The following is a 16,367-nucleotide window of genomic DNA, read 5'->3' on the forward strand; positions in this document are numbered from 1 at the left end:
CTTCTGGTTTCTAGATACCAACTTCTTGGTGGGTTTTCTTAAAATATTTAATCATCTGCCTCAAATCTCCGTCTTTGGAATCCATCTGAATCTTTGGCTCCTGGCCATTTGCTGGGACCTTTAACCCTGTCCCTCCCAACCCGACTCCGGACAGTCAGCCAGCATGGATGAGCACCAGCCTCATGCCAGGAGCTGGACCGAACGACCCATGTCATTGCTTCATTGTGTCCTCATGGCGATTGTGCAGTGTAAATGCTGTCATTCCATTTCATTTATGGGGGGAACTGGAAGACCCAGTCGAGGTAACATGCTGAAGATCGTAAAGACACTGAACGTTCAAGCTGTGTCCTGACTCCAAACCCCATATCCTGCTAACAGTGCTTTATGCCTTCTTCTTTGCCCGCTGTGACCATCCTTGCTTCAATTTTTTTGTTGTGGAAAATGCCCTAATATTTTTGCCAGCTCTGACCTTTGTCAACATTTCTTTTCTGCTTCTACTCATGATTTTTATCCCATTATTTATAACCTGCTGCCATCCTCTGAAGTATCTGATCACTTTGCCTCCTCCTTATCTAATACACCACATGGCTGACCAGGCAAAGTAAGATGGGAAACTGGAGAAATGTATCACTCTTCCCGGAGCATCCAGAACGATCTTTTTCAGATATACATTTGATCATGGCTCATCATCTCTTCAGTGACTCCCCATTTCTTTGGGGATCCAATATCTTGAATGTGACCTACCAGGCCCTGCACAATCTTGCCCACGCCCTTCTCCCTTACAGGGTAGGCTGGGCTGCAGAAGTGAATAGATTCAAAAATATATAATGATTCAAGCACAAAAGAAGTGTATTTCTCACTCACACAAAAGCCTAAACAGATATTACAGGGAGGCTCTCAGTTTTCCTGGGGACCCAGAATCCTTCCATCCTTGGGTTCCTCCTTCCTGTGGGGCCTCATCATCATCTTCATCCCACAGGTCAATGGAGAAAGGAATGTGGAAGAAGGACAGCTACTCCTTTAGGGTTAGGGGCCCCTCACTTCCTTCACATTCCTCTCACCACACCCAGCTGCAAGGGAAGCTGGAGAATGTGGTCCAGCTCTGTCTCTCCAGAAGGAGATAAGGGCTTTGGTGTGTCTTTCTAAATCAAACTATCATTACTTTATCCTTTCTCTATGTGCTCTAACCATGCTGCCTCAACCTTGTCTTTAAAGGCACCATGCTTATTCTTCCACAGGGCCTTTGCATATACTTCTTGTGGACAGAGAGATGGAGCCCATTCCTGATGGAGTTACCACGTCTTCAGCCCTCAGCCCCTGTGTGATACCCCCAGGGAAGACCTCCCTGATAATTCCCCCCACCACACACACTACCATCAAAAAGACTCTTCTTTGTTACATGCTCACAGAACCCTGGTCAGTTCCTTCACACCACTTACCTCCATTTAAAAAAAAAAAAAAAAAAAAAAAGCCTTTGGGGCACCTGGGTGGCACAGTTAGTTAAACATCCGACTCTTGATTTTTGGCTCAGGTCATGATCTCAGGGTTGTGAGATTAAGCCCCACATCAGCTTTGCACTCTGTGTGGCGTCTGCTTAAGATTCTCTCTCTCCCTTTGCTCCTCACTCTCCCTCTATAAAAAAAAAAAAATGCTCTCATTTGCATGATAGTTTTCATTAATGTCTGACTCACCCGTTTGACCACAAGCTCCAAGAGAGACGGAGAGGTGTCTTCTTTGCTCATACTGAATTCCAAGTACCTACCATGATTCCTTAGCCACTCAAATATTTGTCAAATTAAAAAAACCAAGGAGATAGAATCCCATCAGTGGATTTAAACAATGCTTTATTGATCACGTTCTTACTACCCTGAGACTGTTATGAACTAAGTCACTGAGTTACTCAGGAAACTACTGGGGAAGTAGAGTCTTAACACATAAACCAACTTTTTTTTTTTTTTTTTTTTTATGGGTCTCTCTCCTTTTGCTTCTTCCCTTCCTACATATTTATTCATCAAACATATTGAGTCTACATCAGCCATTATACCGGGTCCTGAGTATGTGTGAATAAATAGGCCACATTTTCTGTCCTCAAAGAATTCTAGGTAGCAAAGGAAATTGACACATATTCAAAAACTAGACAATGGTATTATTCTTGCTGTAATAGATGTAGGAATGAAAGGTGATGTTTTGAGCCAGGATGGTAGAAAATGATTGTGTTCCTAGAACAAATACTTTACATTATCTTTGCCGACAGGCTCTAAGTGCAAAAAAATGATGTTAATTATCTTATGTTAGCCTAGAGCTTTATATTTTGCAGAGTGCTTTTAGATATTTTACCTCCTTTCAGACTCCAGGGCCGAGTAGACCAAGTATGACTGGCAACGTTTCACTGACAAATAAGAAACTCAGGGAAATTGTGAGTCTTGCTAAGAGCTTACAGTTGCTGAATCACAGGGAGTTGGGGACGGGGTGGTTCCTGAGGAAGGGCTGGGATGGCCTGGCTGACAGGGCACACATCAGGTTTGGAGAAATGGTTGTTTGTCAACTGGTCCAGATACATTTCAACACTTTAATAACTTCTGTGGCCATCCTGGCTGAGATACCCAGCTGTCCAGCTGCCCAACCTTCCAACCCTGTCATGCTACCAAACTCTGCTGCCTCATTCTGTAAATTGTATTAATTTTCTTTTTAAAAATGCCTTTCTACATTCAAAAAGTGCATATACATATGGTGAAAAAAACCAACAGTGAAAAGAATATAGAAGGGAAGTGGATTTTTCTGTATTTCCCCAGAAAGCCAGTCCCTCAGTCCCCTCCCTAGGGAAAATAACAGCTTCTTCTGTATCATTTGCAAAACTGCATGAAACATATAAATTGTTAAATACAAATAGGGGTATACTATTCTCTTGGGCTTGTCACTTGCATTTTCTGCTCACTATGTCTGAGGTTTTCTGCATCGTAATACCAGATTTCCTCATTCTTTCTCACAGCTATGGAGTGTTACTGTGCAGGGACTTTTTACTTATTTAACATATACAAATATTATATAATAAATATATGATGTGATATGTATTATATAATACATATATATGTATATATATACAATGTAATATATATTATATATTTAAACTGTTTCAGGTATCTTTTCATGAACCAATACACATATAATCTCTGTATTTGTATCCATATATCCATCAATAATTATAGATAACTTATTTATCTATAAATAAATCCATAAACACAGATAATTTATTTATCAAGAATAATCCATTATGTCAGGGATAGGAAAATTATGACCTCAGGGTCAAATTCAGCCTCCTACCTGTTTTGTTTTTTTTTTAAAGATTTTATTTATTTATTTGACAGACAGAGATCACAAGTAGTCAGAGAGGCAGGCAGGGAGAGAGGAGGAAGCAGGCTCCCTGCTGAGCAGAGAGCCTGATGGAGGGCTCGATCCCAGGACCCTGAGACCATGACCTGAGCCGCAGGCAGAGGCTTTAACACACTGAGCCACCCAGGCGCCTCTCCCACCTGGTTTTATAAATAAAGTTTTATTCGAACACAGACACATCTATTTGTTTATGTAACAGCAGAGTGGAGTAGTTGTGACAGAGACTATGTTGCATGAAAAGCCTAAAATATTTACTACCTGAATTTTCCAGCAGAAGTTGACAACACGTGTATGGCATATGGTCTATTTATTTATTTATTTATTTAAACCTTGCCTGCGTGGATTAAATAAGTAAACTTTATAGGGACTGTTTTTGTTTGAACTGTTTTCTTATGGGGAGGGCATTTGGATTGTTTACAGTCTTTTATAATCAGTGCTGCAATGAATCTCCTTGTACTTAAGTTTTTCGGCAAAAAAAGGGGCTGTCTATAAAATAAATACTTAGCACTAGGATTGTTGGAGCCCTCCTTAAGTGCATTTTACATTTGTACAGATGTTGCCCAATGTTTCCCCCAAGAGGGTTTGCAGTAATCTTCACTCACACAATAGGATTCAAAAATATCTTTATTCATATGCTCCCCAAGTGCTATGTATTGATCTTTGCTATTATCTTTAGATTACAAATGTAGGTACCTTTATATATGTTCAAAAGTCATATAGTCCCACACATAAAATTATAAAGCTTTGTCTCATATAGTTTCACTTATTTGTGGAGCATAACAAATAACATGGAGGACATGGGGAGATGGAGAGGAGAAGGGAGTTGAGGGAAATTGGAAGGGGAGACGAACCATGTCTCACTTTTATAAATTGGGATGATGATCTTTTAAATTAAGGGTTCTTAATTAATTAATTAATTAATTAATTATTAAATTAATGTTTTGTCATGGATTTTAAACACTTTTACTCTTGGTAAAAGAGTAAACTCTTTATTTTTTTATAATAAAGGCAAAAATTGAGTAGTCATATCTATAACGCACTGATTAGAGAGATTGTCCCTATTTCAAGTCTGGAAAGATCTTGCTTAGAAATTACGATTCATTTCTTAAAGTCCTATGTTTTCTTCTAGCTCTTTTAATATTTCATTTCTTACTGTTCATATTGCTGGGATGACTTTTGATAAGAGAAACGGTGTCGGGATTCAGTTTTGTTTTATTTTATATTTAGAAAACTTTGCAGGAGTCCCAAATCCATTCATTGAATAATCCATCTTTCCTCCACTGATTTAAAATGCAAACTTTATCATAAATTAAATCTCCATCTGTATTTGTTTCTGTTTTTTTTTTATTCAATTTTATTCCATTAATCTTTCTCTCCATTCTTGTGTCAGGCATGTGTTAAGCAATTTACATTCATTATCTCATTAAATTACTCTAACTTTATAATGTTTTATCTTTGAGCCTAATCCTGCCACCTACTTACTCTGCATTTCAGGGTCTTTCTGGTTATTTTTGTATCATTATTTTCCCCTGAGACCTTGTTTTCTTCCTAAAAAAAAAATCAACCAGTCAATGAAATAAAATTCTTGGAATTCTAATAGAGATCACATTACCTTCATACTTTAACTTAGGGAGATTTTATTTTTTTAAATAAGATTGAGCTATTTTAGAAAAGAGTAGCAAGTATTGTTCCACTTATTAATACTTTCTATGTTCTAATAGTTATGCTTTATAGGTTCTTAAAGATCCTATATATTTCTCATTAAATTTATTTGCAGAAAAAAGTCTTTTTTCTGCTTTTGAAATGAAAGCTATTCTTCCTTTATACTTTCCAGATGTTTTTATTATATCTACATTATATATCTCTATTAAGTATCCACTATTCCTAAAATAATAAACATGGAACTTAAATATCTTTTTATAATGTTTAGAATATTACAGGTTTTCTGTGCCCTGACCACTCAACAGGGCAAATTATGTCAATAGTTATGAAACTTACTTGGGCATGGTGAGTCATTCTTTCAATAGCTAATTTTGTTATTGTTAATATTTTACTTAAAATTTTTGCATTAATACCTATATGTCAGATCAATTGATTATTTTCTTGTGCTTTGTCCAAAGTAGATATCAATGATGTCAAGCCCTCACAAAATGGTTTTGGGTGTGTTTTTTCCCCCATTCTGCATATTCTGGAGCAATTTAAATAGGTTTGGAGTTGTCTGTTCATTGAAGGTGTATTGAATTCATCTGTGAGAGACTCAGGCCCTTTGTGATGACCCCTTTTGGTGGGGGGCAATGGGAACATCTTGGGTTGTATTTCTTAGAAACAGAGCCTGAGACAAGGATTCTTACAAAAGACTTTTTGAGAAGGTGCTCAAGGAAAGGAAACAAAGAAGCAGGATGGGGCAGGAGAAGGATTTCAGCAAGGATGTGGTCACAACTGAAGTTGAACCTCAGCTTGATCCCAGCTGGGAGCAGGAACAGCATCACAGGCTTAGTTTTCTTGAGCCTAGGAGGGCTAGGCATTCAAATCCCACGTTGCTCAAGCTTGGGCTGCCCACTGCTTCTTTAAGCAGCTCCTACTCCTCCAGGGAATGGAGCTTGGGTAGAAAAATAAGCTCCCTGGAAAGGCAGGAGGCTCCCCCTGGGCAGAGAACAATTCTCTGAAGAAGGGAGCAGTGGTAAGCTGTTAGTAGCCAACCTCCCAGCCTCTGCAGGACGGGTGTCCTGGCGCAGTGAAGGGGCCTGCTGGGGGAGCCCCAGTGGCACCCATCGCAAGGGTAAGAAGCTCTCTGACAACTGGACTCCTTAGATGTATTCTCTTCCTGAAGACAGCTTTTCCTATGACGGGATAGAGCGTACTCAATCAAATCCCTCCCAACAGATTCTTATTCTCTATACTACTGATTACGACTAATTATTCTACTTTATTAACAATGACTTTAAAACAGGAATTTTTTTTAATTTTAATTTTATTTTTTTTCAGTGTTCTAAAATTCATTGTTTATGCACCACACCCAGTGCTCCATGTGATACAAGCCCTCTACAATACCCACCCCCAGGCTCGCCCCATAGGAATATTTTTTATTAAAAAGGATTAAAAACCAAGTGTTCAGAGTAAAATGTTAAATCTCTCTTTACCTCCCTGCCTTTCACCGTCCTGTGCCCTTCTCTTCCCCAAATCACACTGTCCTAGAAAGAATCACTGTGGAGTTCTATATCTTTATCCATATCTGTATCTATAGAGATATATAATGCTAAACATTTGCAAAATGACATATTTTTAGGAGACCTAAGAAGTCCATTTAAAGAGATAACGGAGCTGGCACAATCATTGTCACATTCCTTGACATAGACCTGGATGATCCCCTTCAGGGAGAATGATAACAATTTTGGCTGAGGTTCACGGTCTAAAGGGGAGAAATGAGAGTTTGGATGGTTGGAAAGAAAATGTGAATTGACACCAGGTTCCGTGAAGCTTAGGACACTCAGAATGGGCGTGGGAAGGATGGAGATGACGTTGGACAGCACATCTCTCATGTTCCAGGGGCTACAATGGTCTTTTCTAACTTTAGAAAACTCATGTCTTTTGGGTTCTATTCTTTATTCTCACTTTACTATTCACTTGGCCCAGGAACAATGCGGGAGTTGGGGCACTGCCCCCACCCCCATGCAGTCAAAAACCAGAATAGAACTTTAGACTTCCCCAAAACTTAACTACTGATAGTCAGCTGTTGCTGAGAAGCCTTACTGAGAACATAAACAGTAGATAAATGCGTATTTTGTATGCTGTATGTATTATATGCTGCTTTCGTACAATAAGGTAAGCTAGAGAACAGAAAATGTTTTGAAGAAAATCATAAGGAGGCAAAAATACATTACAGTCTTGTATTTATAAAAAATGTGTAAGTGGGTCTGTGTGGTTCAAATGCACGTTGTTCAAGGGTCAGCTGTGTCAATCTGGGGGGCATTTTCTCTTTGGCTTAGCCATTAAATGACCTGTATTCTCTGTATATTCTTGGTCTTTGCCTTGGTAGGTCACTTAATGTCTCCGAACCCCTGTTTCTTTACCTGTCGTTTGGGAGCAATGACAGCCACCTTTCAGAGTTCCTACGGTTTAAATGAGATGATGACTCATTAAATGAGGCATTATTGATTTATGACGTGAGTATTTTCCTCTCCTCCCAACGGCATAAGGACAGCTTTATACTTCATCCGTGATTTCTCTCTTGCACATTAAGGGAGGCTACCCAGCTTACATGAAATAATAATTCATCCTGCCCAAAAATAAAACCATGACTGCCCCAGTATCGTGCTAGCAGGTCATCCCTGCCTTAGCGAAGCAATTTCTTCTTGTAAACGAATAACCCAGAATAGCCAAGCGAGTGCCTTGAGCTGTTCCTGCCTTTTGGGTATGCGAAAGGTAGGGATTGATTGAGAGACCACCTGCCCAAATGGCAAATGAAACATATCCACGAATGGTAGGCCAACCAGCTCCTCGATTAAAACACAAAGAAGCAAGTACAACCTTGCAGGCAGCTACGTGGCGTTCCATTGGTTTCCTTTTTGTCCGCCAAACCGCCTCTCTTTGTTGGGGGAGTTAGGTGGGGAGTGGGGATTGGGGGGTTAATTTTCTTTTCAGCCTGTCCTCTCAGTGGGCTTCTTTGAGTCAGGTGGCATCCTTGCAGGAGAGGGAAGCATTTGTGGGAACAAATGCCCCTGGCACCCAGTTCCAGCTTTTGCTAATAAGCAATTCCATCTCTGATCCTTTTGAGGACGAGGCTTTGAAGTGCGTGTTTTTTCAAGATTGTTAATTGTGTGTGCCCTCCCTGGGGAAATGCCAACAGACAGGATTCTCCTGCTCCTTCTCCGTGTAGAGGAAACCCTGAGGGAAGCGTAGAATGAGGGGGAAACCCGTCTGGGTTTGGGGTGAGTGAAATATGTTCCCTCCTCCTGGTTGCTCTGAAGGGAAAGTCATGAAAGTGCCTTTGGTACCTCTTGGCAGCGGTGTTATTTGGAGAGACCACAGAAGGCTCTGGAGGAGTGGGCCAGTTGCCGCTCACAAAGGCTTTGCAGAGAGCTGGTGGTCTTGACTTGAATTACAATCGCGCCTCCGTTCTGTGTCTGGCTCCTAAACCTCCTCGTGGATCTTTTGATGTGTGTGCATTTTCCCAGCTTGGAGATTTGCTGGCAAACTGCGTGGTTGGCAGAAGGGAGGCGCAGCGCCGGCCCTCTGCAGAGCCGGCAGAGAATAGGGTAATGTGCCCAGCCCCTGCAGGGCCCAAAGTCACTTGAAAGAGACAATGATGGTCTCTAGATGAAGCTGGCGAGAACGGAAAGAGGATAGAGGACCTCAGTCTTGGCCGTATTGTTTGGTTTCAGCCGATGGTCCCCATAAATGTTTAATCAGTAGTAGAGATGAAAATGTCTTTACCATCCACATGGAGGAGGATGTGAAAAGATCTGGGGAGGAGCCACGAGGAAGGAAAGCATTGCAGAAGATACACATTCCCAGACTGCTATGGTCTCGATGTCTGAGCCCCTCAGTTCTTTTTTTTTTTCTTTTAAATTTTAAAGATTTATTTATTTATTTACTTGACAGAGAGAGACACAGTGAGAGAGGGAACATAAGCAGAAGGAGCGGGAGAGGGAGAAGCAGCCTTCCCGCCGAGCAGGGAGCCCGACACAGGGCTCGATCTCAGGAGTCTGGGATCATGACCTGAGCCGAAGGCAGAGGCTTAACGACTGAGCCACCCAGGTGCCCCTGTGCCCCTCAGTTCCTATGTTGAGATCCTAACCCCCAATGGGAGGGCATTGGGAGGTGGAGTCTTTGGGAGGCAGTCAGGTCATGAGAGTAGAGCCCTCATGCTGTAGGATTAGAGCTCCCTGGCTCCTTTCACCCTGCTAGGACACAGTGAGAAGGCGCTAACTATGAACCAAGAAGAAGACACTCGCTGGACCCCAGCTGGTGCCCCGATCTGGGTATCCTGCCTTCAGAACTATAAGAGATACGTTTCTGTTGTTTACAAGCCACGCAGGCTGTGATATTTTGTTAAAGCAGCCGGTACAGACCAAGACACAGACCTTCGGCAGTCCTGTTTTCCAACCTCCTGCTTACCAGAGGAATTCCCATTTCCTAAACCTGAGAGCATATGACCCTTCGCTTGAGTATTTCTAGTGCTGCCAAGCTTAGCCTTTGCAACATCAGGTCCAACTGTGAGCCGGTCCACAATTGTGTCCAGCAGCTTGCATCGAGCTTCTCGTCTTTGCAAATACTCTTTTCCCATATGGGGATTTCCCCCGACTTGCGGTGAGGACTATAATCTTCCAGAGGAGAAACTGCAGGCTGTTGAGTTCTCTCATAGTATCCAGCACGTCCCATCACCTCCTACTTGCGATTATGATTGCAGTACATGAATTTTTTTTATAAGAGAAAACTACATTTTTTCTTAAGTCTGTGACTAGCATAAGGCTGGGTGTATTCACTGATCAATGTAGTAAAAGCACTTAATGGTTACAAGCTCTTATTACCCGCCAGGTGCTGTGTGAAGTAAGCACTTTATATAGATTATATATATATATGTATATATAAAATATTATATTATTATATGTATATAATATATACATATAATTTATATGTAATTACCTAAATTATCCTCAAAACAACTCTGTGAGGTAGGTATTCTGCTCATTCTCAATTTACACACAAGGACACTGAGGTCAATAGAGATTAAGAAGTGTGTCCAAGAACACAAAGGTAAGCAATTAGGGAACTCCTACGATCCCGGATCCTCACATTTTGAGTCATTACAACAAAATTTAATTGTCCAAAATCTGCTTAAAAATGCAGTGTGTCTAGGACTCTCCAAAAACTAAACCATAGTAGTGGTTCTTATATTTGGAGGTGGCTGTACAATTTAGATTATTAAAAAAATTATTTACTTTAAGATAATTTCAGATTTTAAAAAAGAGTCATAAAAATAACACGAAGAATGACCATATACCCTCCACCCAGTTCCCCAAATGTTTACCTTTTCTTTTATATAATTTTTTATTTTTTTAAATGTTTACCTTTGTATAACCTTGGTGAAATTATGAAAAAGACATGTAATTAGCATTTACACAACACTGTTATCGAATCTACAAATCTTATTCAGCCTTGACACATTGTCCCACTCATGTCCCTTTTCTTGGTCCAAGATCAAGTTCAGGATAACATGTTACATTGGCGTGTCAGGTCTCCTCCATAGTCCCTTTCAATCTAGAACTAATCCTTAATTTTTCTTTTTCGTGACTGTATCAGCTTCCTCGGGCTGCTGTAACAAGTTGCCACACATTTGGTAGCACAGAACAGCAGGAATTTATTCTTCCACAGATCTGAAGGCCAGAAGTTCAAAATCCATGTGCCATCAAGATCTGTCCCATGGGGAGGCTCTTGGGGAGAATCTGCTCCATGTTTCTTCTTCTGGGGGCTGCCGGAAATCCTCGATTGGGGGTTCCCTAATTTTAATATTTGCCTCCATTTGGCATAGGTCTCATCTCTGTGTTCCTATGTCTTCTTTTTTGTCTTATAATGAAAATTATTACTGGATTTGGGGCCACCATAATCCAGAATGATCTCATCTTGAGATCTTTGCCTTAATCGCATCTGCAAAGACTTTTGTCCCCCATCAAGTCACATTCTGAGGTTTTAGGTGGACATATCTTTGGGAATCACAGTTTAATCCACTGCAATGACCTTGATGCTTTTGAAGTGTACTAACCAACTATTTGTAGAATATCCCTCAACTTGGGACATTCTGACATTTTTTCATGATGAGACTCAGGTTATGCATTTTTGGAAATAATACACAAGTCATCTTGGGGCTCTAGTGCTTTGAATCAGGCAGCACATGGCATCTATTTGTTCCATTACTGGTGATATTTAGTTTGATTACTTAGTTGAGATGGTTTCCTGTAGGTTTCTCCACCGTAGTTACTAATTTTCTTTCGCAAATGATACTCTTGTGGTAAGATCCTTTCAGACTATGTAAATATCCTGCTCCTCATCATTCTTTTGTCCTAGTTTTTATTATTATTTTTAATTGACATATAATTCAAATACCATGAAATTCACACTTTAACATGGACAGTTCGGTGGTTTTTATGATATTTACAAGGTTGTGCAATCATCATCCCTCTGATCGCAGATCAGATCAGATCAGATCATCACCCCAAAAAGAAGCCCCATACCCATTAGTAGCCAGCCATTCTCTATTGTTCCCTCCTCACAGGCTCTGGAAACTACTTATTTCCTTTCTGTCTCTATGGGTTTGCTCATTCTATTACCTCGGACCTTTGGCATCCCCTGGTAATTAATGCCTACCAGTGCTTACTTTGGTGTTTGCCAAAGAGGGTATTTCTAAGCCATCTGTTTTTGAAAACTAGAAGTTATGATGACCCATCCAAAGGGATTCAATTGTATCTACTATTACCTCATGACTCGATTGCATTCCTGGTGTCCATTGACCTTTATCATTTGTCTCAGACAAAAAAAAAAATCCTTTTTGGATGATAAATTATGTGGGCACTCCAGCTACCTATCACTCAGGTGGTTTTTGATAAGGTTGAATGGGGTAAATCCACTTCTGTGACCCTATGTGAGTCTTGCCCATGGAATTATTTGTAGGGCACCTATTCTCTTTTTTTTTCCCCCCTCAGACTGAGGAGAAATTGTTGCTCCTCTGGAAATACTCTTCCATAATTAAGAAGAGTGCTTTCTGTATTTCCATGTGATTTTTTTTAATTATTTAAGATTTTTTTATTTATTATTTATTTGACAGACAGAGATCACAAGCAGGCAGAGAGGCAGGCAGAGAGAGAGAGAAGGAAGCAGGCTACCCGCTGAGCAGAGAGCCCGATGCGGGGCTCCATCCCAGGACCCTGGGATCATGACCTGAGCTGAAGGCAGAGGCTTTAACCCACTGAGCCACCCAGGCACCCCTTCCATGTGATTTTTAATATTTTATCCATGCATGACATTAAGGTAATGTCTCTCTTACTTCTCTACTTTACGCAAACTATACCCTACACTCCTCCTTGCCAAATGAACCACCAACTTTATTTCTATATTGTAGATTTCTTTGTAGATGCATGAATGAACCTTCAATTATAGTAAAGATATATTGTACATAGTGAATAAAATTCCATATACTTTGATCGCTCATGGCTCACTACTTTTGCTCTGTTGAAATCTATAGAGGTACAGGAATACAGCCATTGATGATTTACCTTTATATTCAGCCACATTCCCTGCCTTCCCCATGGTCTACAGGGATGCTTAAGTTTTCTTCCCATGAATCATTGCTAAACTGGATCTGTGGGTCTTATGCTGCCATAGAAGATTTTTGAACTATTCAAGAAATTTACATTTATTTCTAATAAACTTTATCTTTTTAGTTTGGCCACTATTTCCAGATCTTAGAGATATATTTAGCTAGAATTCTTAGCCTGGGGCATTCTATACTTTGCACATTCTGTAAGTTAGGTGACCAGAGTGATGCTTGGATAAGTGGCCATTTATTAAACATATATTGTATACTGAAAGTCAGTCGTGTTAGCTTCCCTATGTAAGTTATTCCATTAATATAAAGTTTCTTATCTCTGTATATGTTACTCTGTTATGTAACAATGACTGGATTAATTCACATAAAATGTGGAAGCCAGAATAACTAGGATCGAAAAAAGAAGAAATAGCAAATATTGGCAAAGATGTGGAGAGAAAGAAGGAATCCTTGTACACTGTTGGTGGGAATGCAAATTGGCACCAGAACTGTGGAAAACGGTGCGGAGATTCCTCATAAAATTAAACATACAATTACTATATGACCCAGTAATTCTACTACTGGATATTTACCTGAAGAAAGCAAAAACACTAGTTCAAAAATATATGTAGTATGCATCCCTTTGTTTATTGCAGAATTATTTACAATAACCAAGATATGGAGGCAGCCCAAGTGTTCACTGATAGGTGAATGGATAAATAAGATGTGTACACACACATGCACACACACGCATGCCAACACACACCTTGGAACATTACTCAGCCATAAAAAAGGATGAGATGTTGTCATTTGTAACAGCATGGATGGACCCAGAGGGTATAATGCTAAATGAAATAAGTCAGTCAGAGAAAGACAAATATCATATGATTTCACTCATCTGTGGAATTTGAGAAACAAAACAAATGAGCAAAGGAAAAAAGAGACAAAAAAACCCCAATCTTAAATACAGAGGATAAACTGGTGGTTGCCAAAGGAGGAGGTTATTGGGGGAGGGGCCTGAGTGAAATAGAAAAAGGGCATTAAAGGGTATTTATTCTCATGAGCCCTGAGTAATGTATAGAGTTGTTGAAAACAATTTACAATTATATCATAAACCTGAAACTATAATAACACTGTATGTTAATTATACTTTAACAAAAGAGAGAAATTTGGAAGTGTCTTAGGTTGGTTGTACTTCTTTATAGGCTACATGTCATGGGGTGGCAGGGATCACTTTCACAGAACTCTGGGAAATAAGACCAGGACAAGGGAGTTGTCCTTCAGAGCAATCCAAGGATTGGCTTATAATGAGCAACTTCTCCTCAGACCATGTGACAGTCTGTGTAGGCCCAGGGTAAGAAGAAGCACATAGATTGTTACTATCCTGAACAATGTTAGGGTGAGCAGTTAAATAAAATAGGACGATAAAATGTTCTTTAATTTTTAAAATCCTTAGTGTAATACAGGACTAGGTGTTGTTTTGTCCATAGTTTATGGTTAAGGAAATTGAGTCTATGGTTGAGCAAGATGGTCAAGGTCACAAACATATACTATGGCATTGCTGGGATCTAATCTGGGATCAGAGTCTAGAATCCTTGCTTTCAACCTCTGATTTCTATGGCTGAGTATGTTAGAACAACAGTAAACCCATGACTTGTTTGCTCAGGACAATCCTAGTATCCAATGACATTATTTGTCTCGGATAAAATCATCTTGTTTGGGTGATGATTGGGCACCCTAGTTATTACCTGGATTGTCTATAATAAGGTTAAAGCCACTTCACTACATCTGTGGCTCTGTATGGGTTCTGCTGAGAACAAAGATTTGTAGGGGACCTAATTCAGTCCAATTTTATCATATTCCTTGGCTTTATTTCCTAGCTTAGAAATGGGATGCAAACAAGTAGATGACAGGGTTACTTATGGCTGGGGCTGGGCTCAGGAGGATGGGCAGGGGTTCAAGTTCCCCAAGAGCTGTAGAGTGGCGTTAGCATTGGAAGCAGTTCACCAGGACCACTGGATCCAGGCTTGGGGGGGAAAGCAGAGAAGTCAGATTGGGGTAAGGGATGAGAACACTTGGCAAGTTTTCAAGGCTCTAGTTATCAAGTTATGTTTAAAGAATGATGCCCATAGATACGAGGGAACGGGATATGGATAAAGGTGGGTATTTGTGGACAGAATTATTTCAAATGTTAGGTCTCGAGAGTTTGGACAGTTTGCAAAGTACAACATGACGGGTCAGCTGGTGGGCATTGGCGGTACACACAACTAGGATGGAATTTTGGGTTTGGTGTGGCTTTTAAAATGGAGGTAATAATCGTAACTCCTCATTGTCGTGTATTAGCTCACTCTAGCCCTCGTGAATTACATCATCCCCCATGTTGTTCAGGAAGCATATTTGTAGTTTGTGCTTAGTTTGAACCACAAGTGCACAGCTGGAGATTGTTGGCCTGGGTTACAGCATTTAAGGACCAAGTTACATTGATTTTAGTATATGTGCTGCTGAAGCAAGCCCCCGAGTTACATTGAACTTGTCAAGGCTCCTCTTGCTGTCTTGGGAGCTCTGCCTGTTTACATGGTGTCAGCAAACTCCACTTGAGGAATACAGTAATCCAGACACCCGAAAATGCATGTATCTCACTTAACGCTTTCCCAATGAGACACAGGAACCAGTCATGCATACTGGATGGATAAGCAGTAGAGAAAACCAAATGGGCTTAGAAACAGTGTAATGTATGCAACAAACACTTTTTCTGTTGGAAGATAAAGTCATAAATCTCTTTTAGTTATTCATATGCAAATGTTGAAAGGCTCACACGCTCCTATAACGGATGAGGAGAGTCCATAATGACTTGTGTCCTGTTCAAGTTTAATGGAGGAGAAATACACACACACACACACACACACACACACGAGTTTCTTTGGGGCTAGTTACAGTGCACAGAGGTAAAAGGTGTTGGTGGAAGACATGCATCTCTTAGCGTATATGCACCAAACATAGTCTAAAGGTTTAATAGCAAAATAATTATTTACAGTCCACGATTCTCAATTATTTTTGGACCTTGCCTTGCTGAGTCTTCCACTCAGTAATTTCACTACTTACTTCCATTAGAGAGTGGACAGGGAGAATAGCCAACGATAATGATTTCAGTTTGCTCTTTTGTTTTTGTATAGTGCGATTCTACATTTCAAATTATCCTCAAAGACTTTCTGTAATTATTTCTCTTAACAACCTTGACAATAAATTAGTTCTTAATGGAATTGCCAAGACTAAGTGGCTTACTCCATAGTAAGTTAAAGAACTAGGACGAAAAACTTGTCATTTAATTCTTAGTATTAGTCAGTTCTCTTTCTTTTTACAATGTTTTTAAATTTGAGTATAGTTGACACACAATGTTACATTAGTTTCAGGTGTACAACATACTGATTCAACTTCTCTATAATTATGCTATGCTCACTGCAAATGTGGCTACCATCTGTCACCATATAATGCTACTACAATATCATTCACTATGTTCCTTATGCTGTGCCTTTATTCCTGGGACTTATTTATTCCATAACTGGGAGCCAGTATCTCTCAATCCTCTACACCAATTTGCCCATCCCTGACCCCCTTACCTTGGGCAACCATCAATTTGTTCTCTGTATTTATCGATCTGGTCCTGCTTCTTTATTCA

This window comes from Martes martes, assembly GCF_963455335.1.
Source record: "Martes martes genome assembly, chromosome: 9".
Classification (NCBI taxonomy): domain Eukaryota; kingdom Metazoa; phylum Chordata; class Mammalia; order Carnivora; family Mustelidae; genus Martes; species Martes martes.